The 15,316-nt window shown below is 44.9% G+C and overlaps 1 protein-coding gene across 1 annotated transcript in view; it reads left to right on the top strand.

The window, feature by feature from the left end:
• Positions 1-15,316, top strand: part of LOC122801242 (septin-2-like) — a 919,510-nt gene that overhangs the window by 129,272 nt on the left and 774,922 nt on the right. The gene's annotated exons all lie outside the window — the stretch shown is intronic.

The following is a 15,316-nucleotide window of genomic DNA, read 5'->3' as shown; positions in this document are numbered from 1 at the left end:
CAGTTAGTCCCACCAGACCAGATAGAATCCTGAATTTACTCGAGTTTCTTTTTAGTGCCAAAAAACGCAGGGGACTGAAGTCCAGTTTTGGACCTCAGCATCCTAATCCTGTTGATCAGACAAACCAAATTTCGGGTGGTCACGGTTCAGTCTATCCTCCTGTTTGTGGAGAAAACTGGATGTGCTCAGTAAATCTCCAGGATGCATATTACCATATAAAAATGGACAAATGCTCCAGGAAATATCTCCGCTTCCGGCTGGGAGCCAATAACTACCAATTTCGAGCACTGCCCTTTGATCTCTCCACAGCCCCCAGAGTGTTCACTGGATATATGGCAGTGGTAGCAGCTCATCTGAGACTGCAGGGATTCTGAGTGTTTCCATATCTTGACAATTGGTTCCTTACCGCTCCCACCAAGCATCTACAGCTTCATGCACTGCACTATACTCTACAGCTAGCAAGCTCTTTGGGGATCTCTGTAAACAAAGAGAAGTCAAAACTAGTTCCTGCTCAAAGCCTGGAATTCATAGGAGCAACATTCGACACAAGGTCTTGTCTGGTCGCCCTCTCGCTTCACAGGCTTCAGAAACTAAGATCTCAGCTCAGAATGATGCTCTCTCAGTACTGATTCCCAGCTCGTTTAGTCTTTCAACTGCTAGGATCAATGGCAGCAATGATTACTATAGTCGTTCTAGCAAGACTACACATGAGATTGCTACAGTGGTCCCTATTGACACATCCTATGTCTCATCTGATCCGCATAATGAACTGCTGCAAGCAGTATATTGGTGGATAAAGCCAGAAATGGAGTTATGAAGTCATCCCTTCTCACCCCAAGGTGGCAGTGACCACAGATCCCTGATGGGGTGGGGGCATTTTTAGAGCAAGATCATCCAAGGTATTTGGTCCCCCATGGAGGCCAATTTGCATATCAGTGTCCTAGAACTGAGGGCGGTGCTGTTAACTTTTCAAGCATTTCTTGCTGCCCTCCCATTTGGGAAAACTGCTATCCAGCCAGACTATGTTGGTTGTCTGGTACATTAACAAACAAGGGGGAACCAGATCCTACCCGTTGTGTCGGGAGGCCATGCGAATTTGGCAATGGGTAATGGCCTCCATCCGCTTTGTAGCAGAAACACACATTCATTCCCGGGAATTCCAACTTAATTGCGTACAAACTGAACAGGTGTATTCTCCTGCCTCACAAGTGGTCCCTCATTTCAGTGGTAGTGGCCGAGATCTTCTTTCACTGGGGCCAACCTTGCTGCGACCTATTCACATTCCCTGCCAACCACAAATGCAGCTGCTAATTTGCCCGGATCGCCCCCTCAGGAGGAGTCACTGAGGGATGCTGTAGTACACAGTTGGCCCTGGGACTACTGTATGTCTTTCCTCTGTTACCGCAGTTTCTAAAGAAGGATGTTTAGTTGAGAAGCAAAGTAATCCTCATTGCACCCTATTGACCCTGGCAAGTCTGGTTCTCTTTCCTTTGGCCTCACCTGGTGCACTGACCATGGATTCTGGATCCAACTCTACGGCTTCTGTCACACCTACAGGGGTTGATCCATCCAAACCTATCGAGTCTCAAGCAGACAGCTTGGTTACTCCATTTCCAGTAATTGCCAAGCAAAATAACCTTTCTTCCCCTGTTTGAAAAATCCTTCTGGCTTCCCATAGACCATCCACCAGGAAGATTTTTCATAGTAAATGAAACGTGTGTGTACTGGTTTCCTGAAAAAGGAATAGATCTGTCTCAGCTCTGATCAGTTTTTGTTTAGAGTATTTATCAATCCTACTCCATTCAGGAGCTTCAGCTTCTATGGTCCGGGACCAGTTAGCAGCTATCTCAAATTTTCACAGTGGTTTCCAGCATTCCTCTCTGGTATCTCATCGCCTCTGTAAAACCTTCTTGAAAGGGGCTTTACATTTAAGACCACCTTTCAAAGAGTCCACTGAATCTTGGGATCTCACGCTGGTACTACAATCTTTAACTTGTCATCCCTTTGAGCCTGCAGCCAATTGTGACATAAAATTCTTGTCTTGGAAATCTTTGTTCTTGGTAGCCATTATCTCAGCAAGAAGAATATCAGAATTACAGGCGTTGAGTAAAATGCCCTTGCATTGTGTTTTACAAAGAGAGAGAGTATCACTTCGGACTAACCCATCCTTTCTGCCCAAGGTTGTTTGAGTTGAATATTAACCAGTCCATTGACTTGCCAGTTTTTTTCCCATATTTCTCAAATAAAGGAGAATATTGTTTGCATTTATTGGATGTACATAGACAATTAAGCTTCTATTGGATAAGACTAAATCTTTCTGAAAATGTGACCAATTATTCCTGTCCTTCTCAGGACCCAAGTTGGGAAGATCAGTTTCTAAAGTCACCTTGGCAAAGTGGCTGAGAGAATGCATCTCCTTTGTCTATCAACAGAACCAAATAAGTTTAACTACGAAAATAAAGGCACATTCAACCAGATCAGTTGCTACTTCAGTAGCTTTTCATTCTAGAGCTTTTATGGATGACATTTCTGCAGCAGGCACTTGGACTTCACCTCATGCCTTTATCACTCATTACAAATTGGACTTGGTCCCCAGGGGGGAGAGCATCCTTTGACTCGGTGGTGCTCCTTCCATAGGGCCTCCCAGAACTTAAAGTGGCTAGGGACTCTGTCCCATCTGTCATGAATGAATGAAGATCAGCAACACAGATGGAACGTTATGGTAAGAACAACTTTTTTTTTTTTTTTTTTTTAAGTACAAGCAGGTTTCTGATACCTACACAATACTGGAACCATATTGTAGGGAGAAATGAAAGCTAAGAATTGAGTTAAACTGTAGTAGAGGGTGACGTTTTCTTTTTAGACCTTTTAAGAACTACAGAGTGGAAGTAGCAATGCTCTGAGAAAGAAATGAGCTTGTGAATTTGATAAAGATAGGCTTTCAAGGTGGACGTTCTGCAGAACATCAGGGAGAAGGGAAAACTGGAGTACTTATATTTATTGCTAGAGGACTCCAGTAGTGATAGAAAAGGGGAAAAAAAGTGGCAATGGCAGATTTGTGGTAGTAAATGGCTACTGGCAAGGGATCAGGATTATGCTGGCATGTTTATTTTTCTCAAATTTGTTAAGCTCCATAATAGCAGTTTTAGGTAGAATGTAATCCGCTTTCAGCAGGGAGTACTTACAGGTGGGGACTAGAATTTGATTTGCAATAATAAAGGTGCATCTGGGGGCCTAGAAGGGAAGATTATAACAAAAGACTGTAAAATACTGTAGTTTAAGAAACTCTATTCTAAAAGAAGTGAATTCAGCAGCAAGAACTCTGAGAAAATGTGCATATTATTCCCAAGGTACAATAACTGGACTAGACAAATTATATTTCACAGGAACATGTGCGTCTAATTTAGAACTTGATATGAATTTAATAACTATTTTAGAATAAGCCCCAATAAAAACTAAGATAAAAATGCAGTGTAATGAAGTAAAGATGAGAAACTCGCACTTCCCACATATCTGTTGAAAAGAAATGAATTTATGGAATGGGTAGTGGAAATGATCTGGAGTTATTAGGGAAGATGAAGTTAAAGCTAGTCAGTGAGATGCAATGCAAGTGAAGATTAAAAATAGGGTAGAAATAAAAGAACACACCCTTTAGAGTTGACCCAGTAGTCGGGGACTTAGGGACACACACACAACACACACAAATAGTAATCTAGCCTTTGATAATCATGTCTACAGTGGTGAGGAAATCATTCTATGTTGCGCAGCTTGTAAACAAAGGTATGGCATCTAGTCCAAGTAAGTCATTGTTCCACTGCTTTCGACATTCATCAGACCTATCACTGAGTACAATGCCCCCTTTGGTATATACCTAACCAGGCATATCCAACAACTGGAATGTCCACAGAGATCCCTCACTAAAAAATACAGGGTGTAAGTAAAATGTCCTATGCAGACCACCTCAAGGCCCTATCTCTTTGGTCTCCTACAGGCTTTTTAGGGGAGATCTATGCCTGGCTTACAGGGCATTGTTGGACCCCATTCTGGATGTCCTGCATATCCACAAAACAAACACCACCAGAATTACCAATTCTAAAGGCATAAACCTTAATATGCGATATAAATAAGACCTGCTGAAGAGATATATGTATGTATCCCAGAGACTACCCCATCTATGGAGCAGGCTCCCCATCCATGTGAAGCAGAGTTCCTCCCTAGCCCAATTCAAGTGCAACTTGGGCAATTGGATGGGAAACCGGAAATTCATCCCTGGTTTGGCACCTTTGTCTCTAATGGACAGAGAGGTAACCTGTAAATGGTTAATTTCCCAGGCCCATGCTTACACTTATCAAGGGTATTGGAACTTGTCAGAGATTTGGGGATGCATGGTTAGGCTTAAAAAGGCCCTTGTGGTCGTTAGCTTTCTAAATACCTATGAGGAGAAAAAAAAACTTTGGTTGAGAAATTAGAATTATTTAGAGATGCTGACAAAAAGGATTAAGTATTACAGAATAAGGGGAGTTTTGTAGAACAAGAAGAGGTGTAATTGCAGACTGCTAAAGAGAAAATAATTGAGTACCTGGATAATAGGCATGACTTTAGAATGCTCTTAAGAAACTGTTTACTCCAGAGCACGACAACTTAAAGTAGAAAGGGTTGTTGCTAAACTTAAGGAGCCTATAACAAGAAAAATAACCAGAGAGCCTGTAAAGGTATTGGAGGTATTTTGGAAACGTTATGCAAATTTGTATAAAGCAGAAAAGTAGGGAAATCCAGAAAAAAACAAAAATGTTAATATTTATGTAATACTTAACTATGCCAAGGTTAGAGATAGATGAAGCTCAACAACTAACAGTTAAGATAGGAGGAGATGAGAAAAAATAGTAATGTATAACTAATCTGCATGAAAGTCTCCAGGAATAGATTTTGTTCTGGTAGAAGTTTGGAAGCTGGGAGGGTAGAAAGTAATAAAGATCTGGAATGTTTAGCTTAACAAAATTTTAAAGGGAGGGGAGGCACCTACATCCTGGAAAAAAAAAAAAAACCTATGGTGGTTGTAATACATAAAGACTGTTAAGATCCATCTGATCCAGCTTCATATAAAAGATCGGCAAAGATGATGCCAAAATTGATAAATATGGACCAGTGTGGTTTTCTGGAGGGGAAGCAAACATTTGATAACATTAATAGAGCAGTGATCCAGAGGGAAGCAGAATGTAAGAAAATACTGATCTGATATTGTTAATCCTCGTTCATTCCTAACGCCTGGGTTATCGGTTCCGACCTCGGAACCGAGCCGGTCATCTTCCAAGCTCATGACAGCCACAGACTCTTGAGCTAAACTCTTACCCACAATTCCCATCTCCCTGTTACCTCAGATTTCATTTGCCGCGTCGCCATTCAGTCGTGTCGAGCCACTTCTCTTGAGCTAAGTAAACTTCTTTGATAATACAGTATCGTATTGCAGTTATTCTTTGTTCTAATTTTGTTAAATATTTCTCGCTTACCCTATCGCATCTAGCAACTGTTTTGTTTTTTCTAGACCCTCTTTCTTCTTACCGTGAGGTAACTCCTTTACCATTGTTGGTAAAATCTTTCTTGTTTTACCTTCGGGTATTTCTCGTACAATTGTTGGTACCTTCTTCCTTCCTCCTGTCATGGCAGAGAAAAATGGTGGTCTGGGATTTAAAAGATGCGTGGATTGTGGGCATAAATTGCCTATTTCGGATGCACATGTGTTGTGTTTAGTGTTTGGGTGTGCCTCACTTGACTGTTGACCCGCCTTGTGGGATTTGTGCTAATTTTTGTAATAGGACTTTGGTGGAAAGGAAAAATAAACTGATTTTAAAGGGGCTACTTGAATCTTCCTTTTCAGAGGCTATTTCTGGGTTGGAGGCTTCAACCCCTCCTAGTTCCAATAAGAAAAGAGATGAACACAAGAAGGCAAAGTCTGTCCCGTCGTCTCCTGCTGGGAACAACCAGGAACTGAGACCTAAGAAGGCCAAACTTTCTAGTTCGGATTTGACTTCCTCGTCCTTGAGGCTTTCGGTGCCTAGATCTTCGGCACCACCCATTACTTCGATACCGAGTTTTGTGCCCTATACCACATCGGAACCGAGGGGCTCCTCGGTTCAGACTCCCTTATCGGCACCAATGTTTTCCTCTATGCAGACCTTTCCAGCATCGACGACTGTTCCAACACCCGCCCCTGCTTCGACTCCAACTATTTCCACGGCACCGACTATTCTCTCGGTACCGACCACCTTGTTTTCCTCACAGACTCTTTCGGCACTTACCATAGTGCCAACTACCACTTTGGTACTGACCTCGTTGGTGCAAACCTTACCGTTGGCACCGAGGGTCTCCTTGGTGCAGACAGTAGTAGTATAAGCATTAACGGCTCTGTTTTCGATGCATACTCCTATTTTAGCACCGTCCAAAGACCCCTTTGTGGGCACAGAGTTTACTGCATCTTTGGATAGATCTGACTCGCCTTCAGCTATGTCTGTGAGATCCATTAGAAGCCTCTTGGAACATGATGTGGTGCGCCTTGTGGATCATTTGCTTTTGGCCAGAGGTATCCAACCCTCCAGAAACTACTCTTCCTTTGGAGGTGATCACCCCTTTTCCAAGGGCTCTTACTTATTCTCCTCCTTAATTACCTTTGAAGCCCCCTGCTGTGGCACAGACTTCCCTCACTTTGGCTCCTTTTTTGGACTTCACTAAGGAGTCGCAGTTGCGTTTGTGGCAGGAGAGATTTATCACTCCAGTCACTGCTCTGAATGCTAGCTGTGACGTACGTACCCCTGTTTTTCACAGCCATCCAGGGATTCCGAGTCGGCAGGCTGATTTGCTTGTGCGGGGTGTGATCTCTTTGGGTTGACCAGCCTTCCAACTCATGGAGAAGGCTCTTGCATCTATTGGCGATCCTGTGCTATCAGTGCCCCCGTCCTCCTCTGGACTGCAATTTACACAAGACACCTCTGGCGGACACCGGGTACAAGGGCCTCAGGACACACTCCCACTGGAGGCCCCTTTTGCACTATCTTCTCCAGATTCTTCCCCTGAGGAAGTTCATCACAAGAGTTCGTATAAGAGGAAACACGTGGAGTCCCCAGAAGAGTCTCTCATGGAAGACACAGACTTTGATGGGGAAGGGTCCCCTCGGTCACCCTCTGAGGTATCCTTTGGAGATATCCTCGAAATATTTAAGCAGAGAGGTGATTGGTGGCCCCCTAACACAACCTCTGAAGAGTCTGTGCTCCTGTAGGCCTTTCATGCCCGGGCTCCTACCTCTTGGGTTACTCCACCTGCCGATGATCTTGTCCGGCTCGTCGTGCAGCATGCATGGAAGGCTCCTGACACCGTTGATGCCATTCCCCGCAGGCCAGATAAAATCCTGTCCCCACCAGATAGTGAGCCTCACTGGTCCAAAGGTCTTCCTGTAGATGCCTTGGTGGTGGCGACCACAACAAAGGATCTGGCGGAAGAAAGCTAGACTTTCCACCTACCCAACAGAGTCCCGGGCGCTGGACAGATTAGGGAAGCGTACCTTTGCATCAGTGACCTTTGCAGTCAGGTCCCTGAACTATATGGCACATTTTACCAGGCCTCAAAGAGACTTAATTTCTGAGCTCTCTGAAACCTTGGCCGGAGCTGTGTCTGATGAGGTCCGGGACAAAGTGGCCTCACAGTTAGCCACCCTTGAATCGATTTCTAATTTCTCCATGCGCCTGATTTTTCTCATGCATCAGGAGCAGCAGCTAGAGCAGCGGGTGCAGGCATAGTCATGAGATGGCTGAATGCTCTTGTATGATTTCGCGGAACCTTTCAAGGCTTCCTTTCTGAACGCTCCCATTGAAGCCTCTTCGTTGTTTGGACCCAAGGTTAAAGACACTGGCTAAGTGTGAACAGTATGGTAAGATCCTTTCTGCCGTGGGTGTCCACTATTCTCCCCCCTCAACGGGCTTTCTCCAGAAACCAGAAGAGTGGGAAGATGTGGCACAAAAAGTCTCTGGGTTTTTTCCGTGACACACGAGCAGAGTTTTCCCCTAGAGGCAGAGGGGGGAAACTCGTATGGAAAATGCCCCTTTCGGGGCAGAGGAGGTCCGCGTAACCAGGGTTCCAGAGATTCTTTCTCTGGCCAGTCCTACCAGCGCTCCTGAAGAACGGCCCAACTGCTTTCCTCTGGCAGCGGTTGGGGGTCGTTTCTCTTTGTACCCTTCTGCCTGGCTTACCGTTACCACTGATTCTTGGGTACGAGAGATAACCAGAGGTTATCGTATTCCCTTCGATCTTTGTCCCTCCCCACTAAGGAGCTTACCAGACGTTCCACCCAGTCAAAGGGTAGAAGCTGCATCAGAGATTTCAAAGCTGCTAAGAAAAAGAGTCATCCAAATAGTCCCACCAGACCAGATAGGATCTGGATTCTACTAAAGATTATTTTTAGTGCCAAAAAAGACCGGGGACTGGAGACCAATTTTGGATCTCATTGTGCTAAACAAATTCGTAGAAGTACAGAAATTCCGGATGGTCACAATACACACTCTCCTCCCACTTTTGGAGGCAGGCAATTGGATGTGCTTTATAGATCTTCAAGATGTGTACAACCACATAAAGGTGGACAGACCATCGAGAAGATTCCTTCACTTCCGTGCGGGAGCCAGTAATTACCAGTTTCGAGTACTGCCCTTCGGACTCTATACAGCCCCCAGAGTGTTCACCAAGTGCATGGCAGTTGTCACAGCTCACCTGCGACTGCAAGGATTCTGGGTATTTCCATACCTAGATGACTGGCTCATCACCACCCCCACCAGACATCCATTGGAAAAAGCCTTGGCATACTCTTCACACCGCAGAAAGGTTAGGTATAACTATAAACTGGCAAAAACCCAACCTATCCCCATCCCTACCCATAGAATTCATTGGGGTCCTGTTGGATACAAAGAAATGCATGGCATCGATTCCAGAGCACAGAATCTTAAGGATAAAACAACTCATACCCATCCTCTCAAGGGAAAGATTGACAGCACATTTTGTTCTCCAGCTGTTGGGTTCCATGGCAGCTTCCAATACCATTGTCCCCCTCGCAGGGTTTCACATGAGGCTTTTTTACAATGGTTACTACTCACCCAGTGGTACCCTTTTCATTTTCCTTTCTCATCCCAGATTTGGGAGACTCTGAGATGCAAACAAGACTTGATTTGGTGGATGTCGCAGAAGCCGTCACAATGGTCTCACCCCTTCACACCCCAACAGCCCAAAGCCACAGTGACCATGGACGCCTCCCTGATGGGGTGGGGGTGGGGGGCTTTTTCAGGGGAAGATGGTCCAAGGCCCGTGGTCAGACTTAGAGGCTCATCTGCATATAAATGTCCTAGAACTGAGGGCGGTGTTTCTAGTGTTGCAAGCATTTCATCCCCTCCTTCCGTCAGGGACTATTGCAATAGAATCGGACAGCATAGCTATAGTCTGGTACATCAGTAAACAAGGCGGAACCAAATCCTACCCACTTTGTCAGGAGGCCATGAGGATATGGCAATGGGCGATGGCTACCAACCGCTTTCTTTTAGCAATGCACATTCCCGGGAGTTCCAATGTAATAGCGGACAGATTGAGCAGGTGCATTCTGCAACCACACGAGTGGTCTCTGAATCCTCTTATAGTGGTGGAGATTTTCAACCGTTGCAAACTTTTTGCATCCCCAACCAACTACAAGTGCAGCAATTACTTCGCTCGGGGACAGTCACCCAGGGACGCTCTATTCCACGATTGGCCCTCTGGTCTGCTTTATGCCTTTTCCCCCTCTCATTTCCCAGTTCCTAAAGAAAGCCCGCCGGTTGAAGAGCAAGATAATCCTCATTGTGCCATATTGGCCTCGGCAAATTTGGTTCCCCTTCTTATGGCCTCACCTGCTAGATCAGCCATGGATTCTCGATCCAACTCCGGATTTGATCTCCCATCTGCAGAACCCGATTCACCCCAACCTGAACAGCCTGAAGCTCGCAGCTTGGCTATTCCACTTCCAGTGATTGCCAGGCAGACTGATCTTTCTTCCCAAGTACTTGACATTCTTATTGCTTCTCATTAGTCTTCCACCAGAACTACTTATCTCAGCAAGTGGAAAAGGTTTACCATTTGGCTATAGGGAAAAGAGAGAGACCCTTTTTCAATGCCAGTGCCGGTAGTACTGGAGTACCTGTCAAGATTATTCCAATCTGGCCTATCTGCTTGTACCATTCGAGTTAATTTGGCTGCGATATCTAATTTTTGCAGTGGTGTCCATGACTCTTCTCTTATGTCACACAAATTATGCAAGACTTTTTTAAAAGGCGTAATTCATTTGAAACCCCCCTTTTAGAGAACCTAGCCAGCCAAGGGATCTGTCTTTAGTCCTGAAAGCGTTGACTACGGCTCCTTTTGAACCAGCTTTTTCATGCAACCTCAAGTTTCTTTCTTGGAAAACTTTGTTCTTGGTCGCCATTACTTCTGCTAGACGTATCTCTGAACTTCAAGCTCTATGCATCAAACAGCCTTATTTAATCTTTCATAAACATAGCGTCATTGAGAACTAATCCTTCCTTCCTGCAAAATGTGATCTCTGAAATGTCCATTAACCAATCCATTGAATTGCCAGATGTTCATCGTGTTAAACTGCTGCAGTCATTACACTTGGGTTGTCTTGCCATCAGGCGGTTCCCCAGTCAGCCTGAGTTCCAAAGTCTTGCTCCGGCGTCGGTTGCTGTCGCTTCCTCCCTGATGTCAGTGCGACAAGGGTATATAAGATGCCGCCGATGCCATTTTCTTCAGTCTTTCTTGCCGCCGCGGTTCCCGAAGCAAAAGCAGTTCGCAAGTGCCGGTCGTCCGACTCCTGAGATTTTCATTCCGAATCCAGAACTGAAGTCTTCTACAAAGCCAAGTACCCCATTGGGGAAACTTTTTCTTGCCTCAGACCGGTGTCAGTAAAAGTTAATAACTGTATTTCTTGTGGGAAGCAAATACCTCATAAGGATTTCCATTCTTATTGTATCCCATGCCTAGGCCCAGACCACAACGTTGGTTTTGTGCTAGGTTTAACAAGCGCACTATTAAACGTCTGTTTGATTTTGCCCGACATTACTTTGGCAGAAAATTGAATTGCACCATGCCGTCGGAGCTTCTGATGACTGTAATTCATAAAAAGCGCAAAGACAAAGACAGGCATCCGAGGCCCAAAACTGACAACGAAGCCTCCTCTAGGCCAGTCGCCAGTTCTCTGGTTTTCAGCAAGGCGCCTTCGCAGCCCCTGACTACCGCTTCTGCAGAACCACAGGCTGCCTCCGACTCCCTCGTGGAGGTGGCTGGGCCATCGGATGCTCTAGTTTTTCAGACTACCGAAACGAACCCTACTGAGGCATCCGGAGTACCTGAGCAATCCGCAGCTTCAGAGGGTGTCTTCAGACCTACTCAGCTAAGCATTAAACCCTCTTCTAAGTCTAAGCCTCCTTTAAAAACAAAGAAACAAATACAGTCTTCAGGACAGGCCTCCATGCCTAAGAAACAAATGCTCAAAATGACCGAAGACCTAATCACTCTGATCAGGGGGTCCCATCCCCCACCTGATAAAAGGCTTAGACAGGATGCAGACTATGACTTGTCCGACCAGGTGCCCATCTCCTCAGATTTATCCTCGGACCTAGGTTATTCTTTACCCCCTTATGAGGATTCTGATGCTGAGGAATCAATTCCATCAGCCTCTCCACCAAAGGATTACTCTTTGGGGAAACTTTACACACCATGAGGGAGCATTTCCATTAGGAAGGCCAGGATTACTCAGAATCCAAGAAAAAGCTCAGAGAATTCCTATTACGTCAACACAGACCCCTTGCTATTCCACCAGTGTTAGATATTGTGGACGATCTGCATACTGAATCCAGCTTAAACCCTGATTCCTTACCTCCAGCTCCAGTTAAACCAGACAGGTATTAGTCGCTGACTCACACAAATATCTGTATAAAAGCCCTGTGGCAGACCCTGAAACTATTTCTCAGGGACCCAAAGGGGTTAAGGCCTCATCAGCAAAGATTCAAGTTCCCTCTGACAGAGATTCAAGACCATTAGACAGATGGGGAAAGAAAGTATATACGTCTGCAACTTTAGCAATGAGAGCCTTAAATTGCCAGTTTCACATGCTAAAATATCAGCAATTTTTACTGTCTCAGTTAAAACAAAAAATGCTTCCAGAATCAGATCCTCCTAATTTTAAAGAAATGCAGGATTTATTGCATGCAGCTGAACAAGTGGGAAAGCATACTTTGCAATGTGGTTTTGATTCTCTAGAGGCCTCCTGTAGAGCAGCAGTTACAGGCTCTGTCATTGGAAGACATGCATGGTTAAAAGAACATACGTTACCAGATCATGTTAAAGCTAAACTACTGGATGCACCTTTGCAGCAAGATGTCTTATTTGGAGTTAAGGCAGAAGTAGCATTAAAGAAAATGGAGGATAAGGCAAAATCTATGCAAACAGTGAAGGATTTCTTACAGGTAAAGCCTCCTCGATTTAGTAGAAACTGGCCAACAAAGAATTGGTCCTTTCTAGTTTCGGACAGACCTCAAAGGGGCAAATACAGATGTCCAAGAGGTAGAAGTCAGCGACAAGGTCCCTACAGGCCTCGACAATGGGGTGCATCAGGCCAGAAAGAAGGGGAAGATGGGCACCAACTTTATAAAAAAACAGTCCCAATGACTTCCCACTACAGCTGCCAAACAACTCTCTCTTGGCAGCCCCCTTGGGAGGAAAACTGGCTCTTTTCTATCACAATTGGCATATGATCACCAAAGACGAATGGGTTCTCAATATATCTCAAGGTTACAGGTTCCACTTTCACACTCTGCCAAGGTTAAAAGGAATGCCAAATCTGCCACCAAATCAGTGGGCAGAGGCTCAAAAACAAATTACAGCACTCATGAGCATGGGAGCTATTCAAATGGTACCACCACAGGAACAAGGACAAGGATTTTGCTCAAGACACTTTCTGGTTCCCAGAAAAGACAAAGCCTGGAGGCCCATTCTGGGTCTTTCTTCTCTAAACACTTACCTGGATGTTCCGAAATTTAAAATGTTGACATTACAGCAGCTTCTTCCCATGCTGGGCAAGCAAGCTTGGCTCGTGACCTTGGACATCAAGGAGGCATTACCTGCATGTCCCTATCAGACAAAACTGCAGAAGATACCTCAGATTCATAGCTGGTCCAATGCACTATCAATTCTCTGCACTGCCCTTTGGCTTATTTACTGCGCCCAGGGTCTTCACAAAGTGCCTGGCACCAGTAATTGCATTTTGCAGACAGCGAGGAATTCAAATTTACCCTTACCTGGATGACTGCCTGATTCAAGCAGAGAGCAAGGACATTCTCCTAAAGCATCTGGTGTTTGTAAAAAAAGTTAAGTTGACTGGGGTACACAGTAAACGAAAAGAAATCAAAACTAATGCCCTCTCGAGATAATATTCCTGGGTGCCAGCTTGAACACAACGGCCCAGATGGCTCATCTCACGCCAGACAAGCAAGGACAACTGACTCAATACTTTCAATTGATGGCAGCAAAGACCCAACTCCCTGCAAGAAAAATTCTGCAGGCCTTAAGCTACGTGGCATCTTGCATACTACTAATTCCATATGCCAGACTGCATATGAGGAAACTACAATGGTACCTAAAGAGTGTATGGTCTCAACACTGTCAAAGTTTGGAAACAGTTATACCACTAATACCTTGCCTTCAGAAGGAGTTTCGATGGTGGGCTCACGCTTGTCACCTCAACAAGGAACAGCCTTTTACTCAACCCACAGCCAGGCAAACATTGACAACAGATGCATCGGATTATGCCTGGGGAGCACACATGGCAGGAAAATGTATTCAGGGCAAGTGGCCCACAGAACAAAGGCATCTTCACATCAACCAAAAAGAGATGCTAGCTGTACAAAATGCCCTTATAGCTTTGAAGGACCTGCTGCATCCAGGACAACTACTACTAAAGACAGACAACACCACAGTTATGTGGTACATAAACAAGCAAGGGGGCACCAATTCCTACCCCCTCTGCAGACAAGCCATGACCTTATGGAACACAACTATAAACTATCAAGTTCATCTACAAGCACAATTCCTGCCAGGAGAGAGAGAAAAACACACTGGCAGACGACTTAAGCAGAAATATCATGGATCCCCACGAATGGGAATTGTAGCCACAAATATTCAGAATGATAACACAGAAATGGTGGAGCCCGGACATAGATCTGTTTGCATCCCCAAGGAATTGCCAGCTACAGAAATTCTGCACGAGGAGTTACTATCCACAAGCATGGAAAGTGGATGCCCTCTCATTCAGCTGGAAAAATCTACAAATGTACGCTTTCCCACCACTGCCTCCTCTTCCAAAATTACTCATAAAAGCCAGGCAAGAGAAGCCATAGATGATCCTGATTGCAACAGACTGGCTACGCCAGCACTGGTACCCAATCTTAAAAAACTTAGCACAAGGACCACCCTGGATTTTGCCTCAAATACCACATTTGCTCTCTCAGCACAACAATCAGATACTCCACAGCCAGCTAAAGACCTTAAACCTAGCTGCATGGAAGATATCTTAGCCAAACAAGCAATGCCTCTCTCCAAAGCTGTTACGGATGTCATTCTGGAGGCCAGAAGGTCTAGTACCAGGAAAGCCTATTCGGATAAATGGAAGAGATTCTGTGCCTGGAACCAGGCTCACAGCCTTGACCCTCTTGTGCCAAACATTCCTCAGATACTACAATATTTGACTGAGATGCTGGACAAAGGCCTCTCCTTTTCATCCATAAAGATCCACGCCTCTGCCATCTCTGCACATTACAACACAGATCCACCAATTTTCTCTAATCCTTTGCTAAAACAGCACCTCAGAGGGGCAAAAAACATAAGTCTGCCCCGTAGAGCACCTACTCCAACGTGGGACCTCAACTTTGTTTGGGAAAAATTAACTTTACCTCCTTTTGAGCCAGCTAACACAACAGAATTAAAATATATCTCTTGGAAAACTGCTCTGCTCCTGGCACTAACATCAGCAAAGAGAGTTTCAGAATTACAGGCACTGATGGCAGTGGTACCTTTCCTCATTTTCCACCAGGACAGGGTGTCCTTAAGAACTAACCCTACCTTTATGCCTAAGGTGATTTCAAGTGTGTCTCAACTATTCACTTGCCATCTTTTTATCCAAAACCACAGAATAAAGGGGAGAGACTACTGCATTCATTGGACATTCACAGGCAGTTACGCTTCTACTTGGACAAAACCAAAG

The sequence above is a fragment of the Protopterus annectens genome, chromosome 4.part1 (assembly GCF_019279795.1).
Source record: "Protopterus annectens isolate FY-2018-M chromosome 4.part1, PAN1.0, whole genome shotgun sequence".
NCBI lineage: Eukaryota > Metazoa > Chordata > Ceratodontiformes > Protopteridae > Protopterus > Protopterus annectens.
This window is presented reverse-complemented; position numbering and strand designations above follow the sequence as displayed.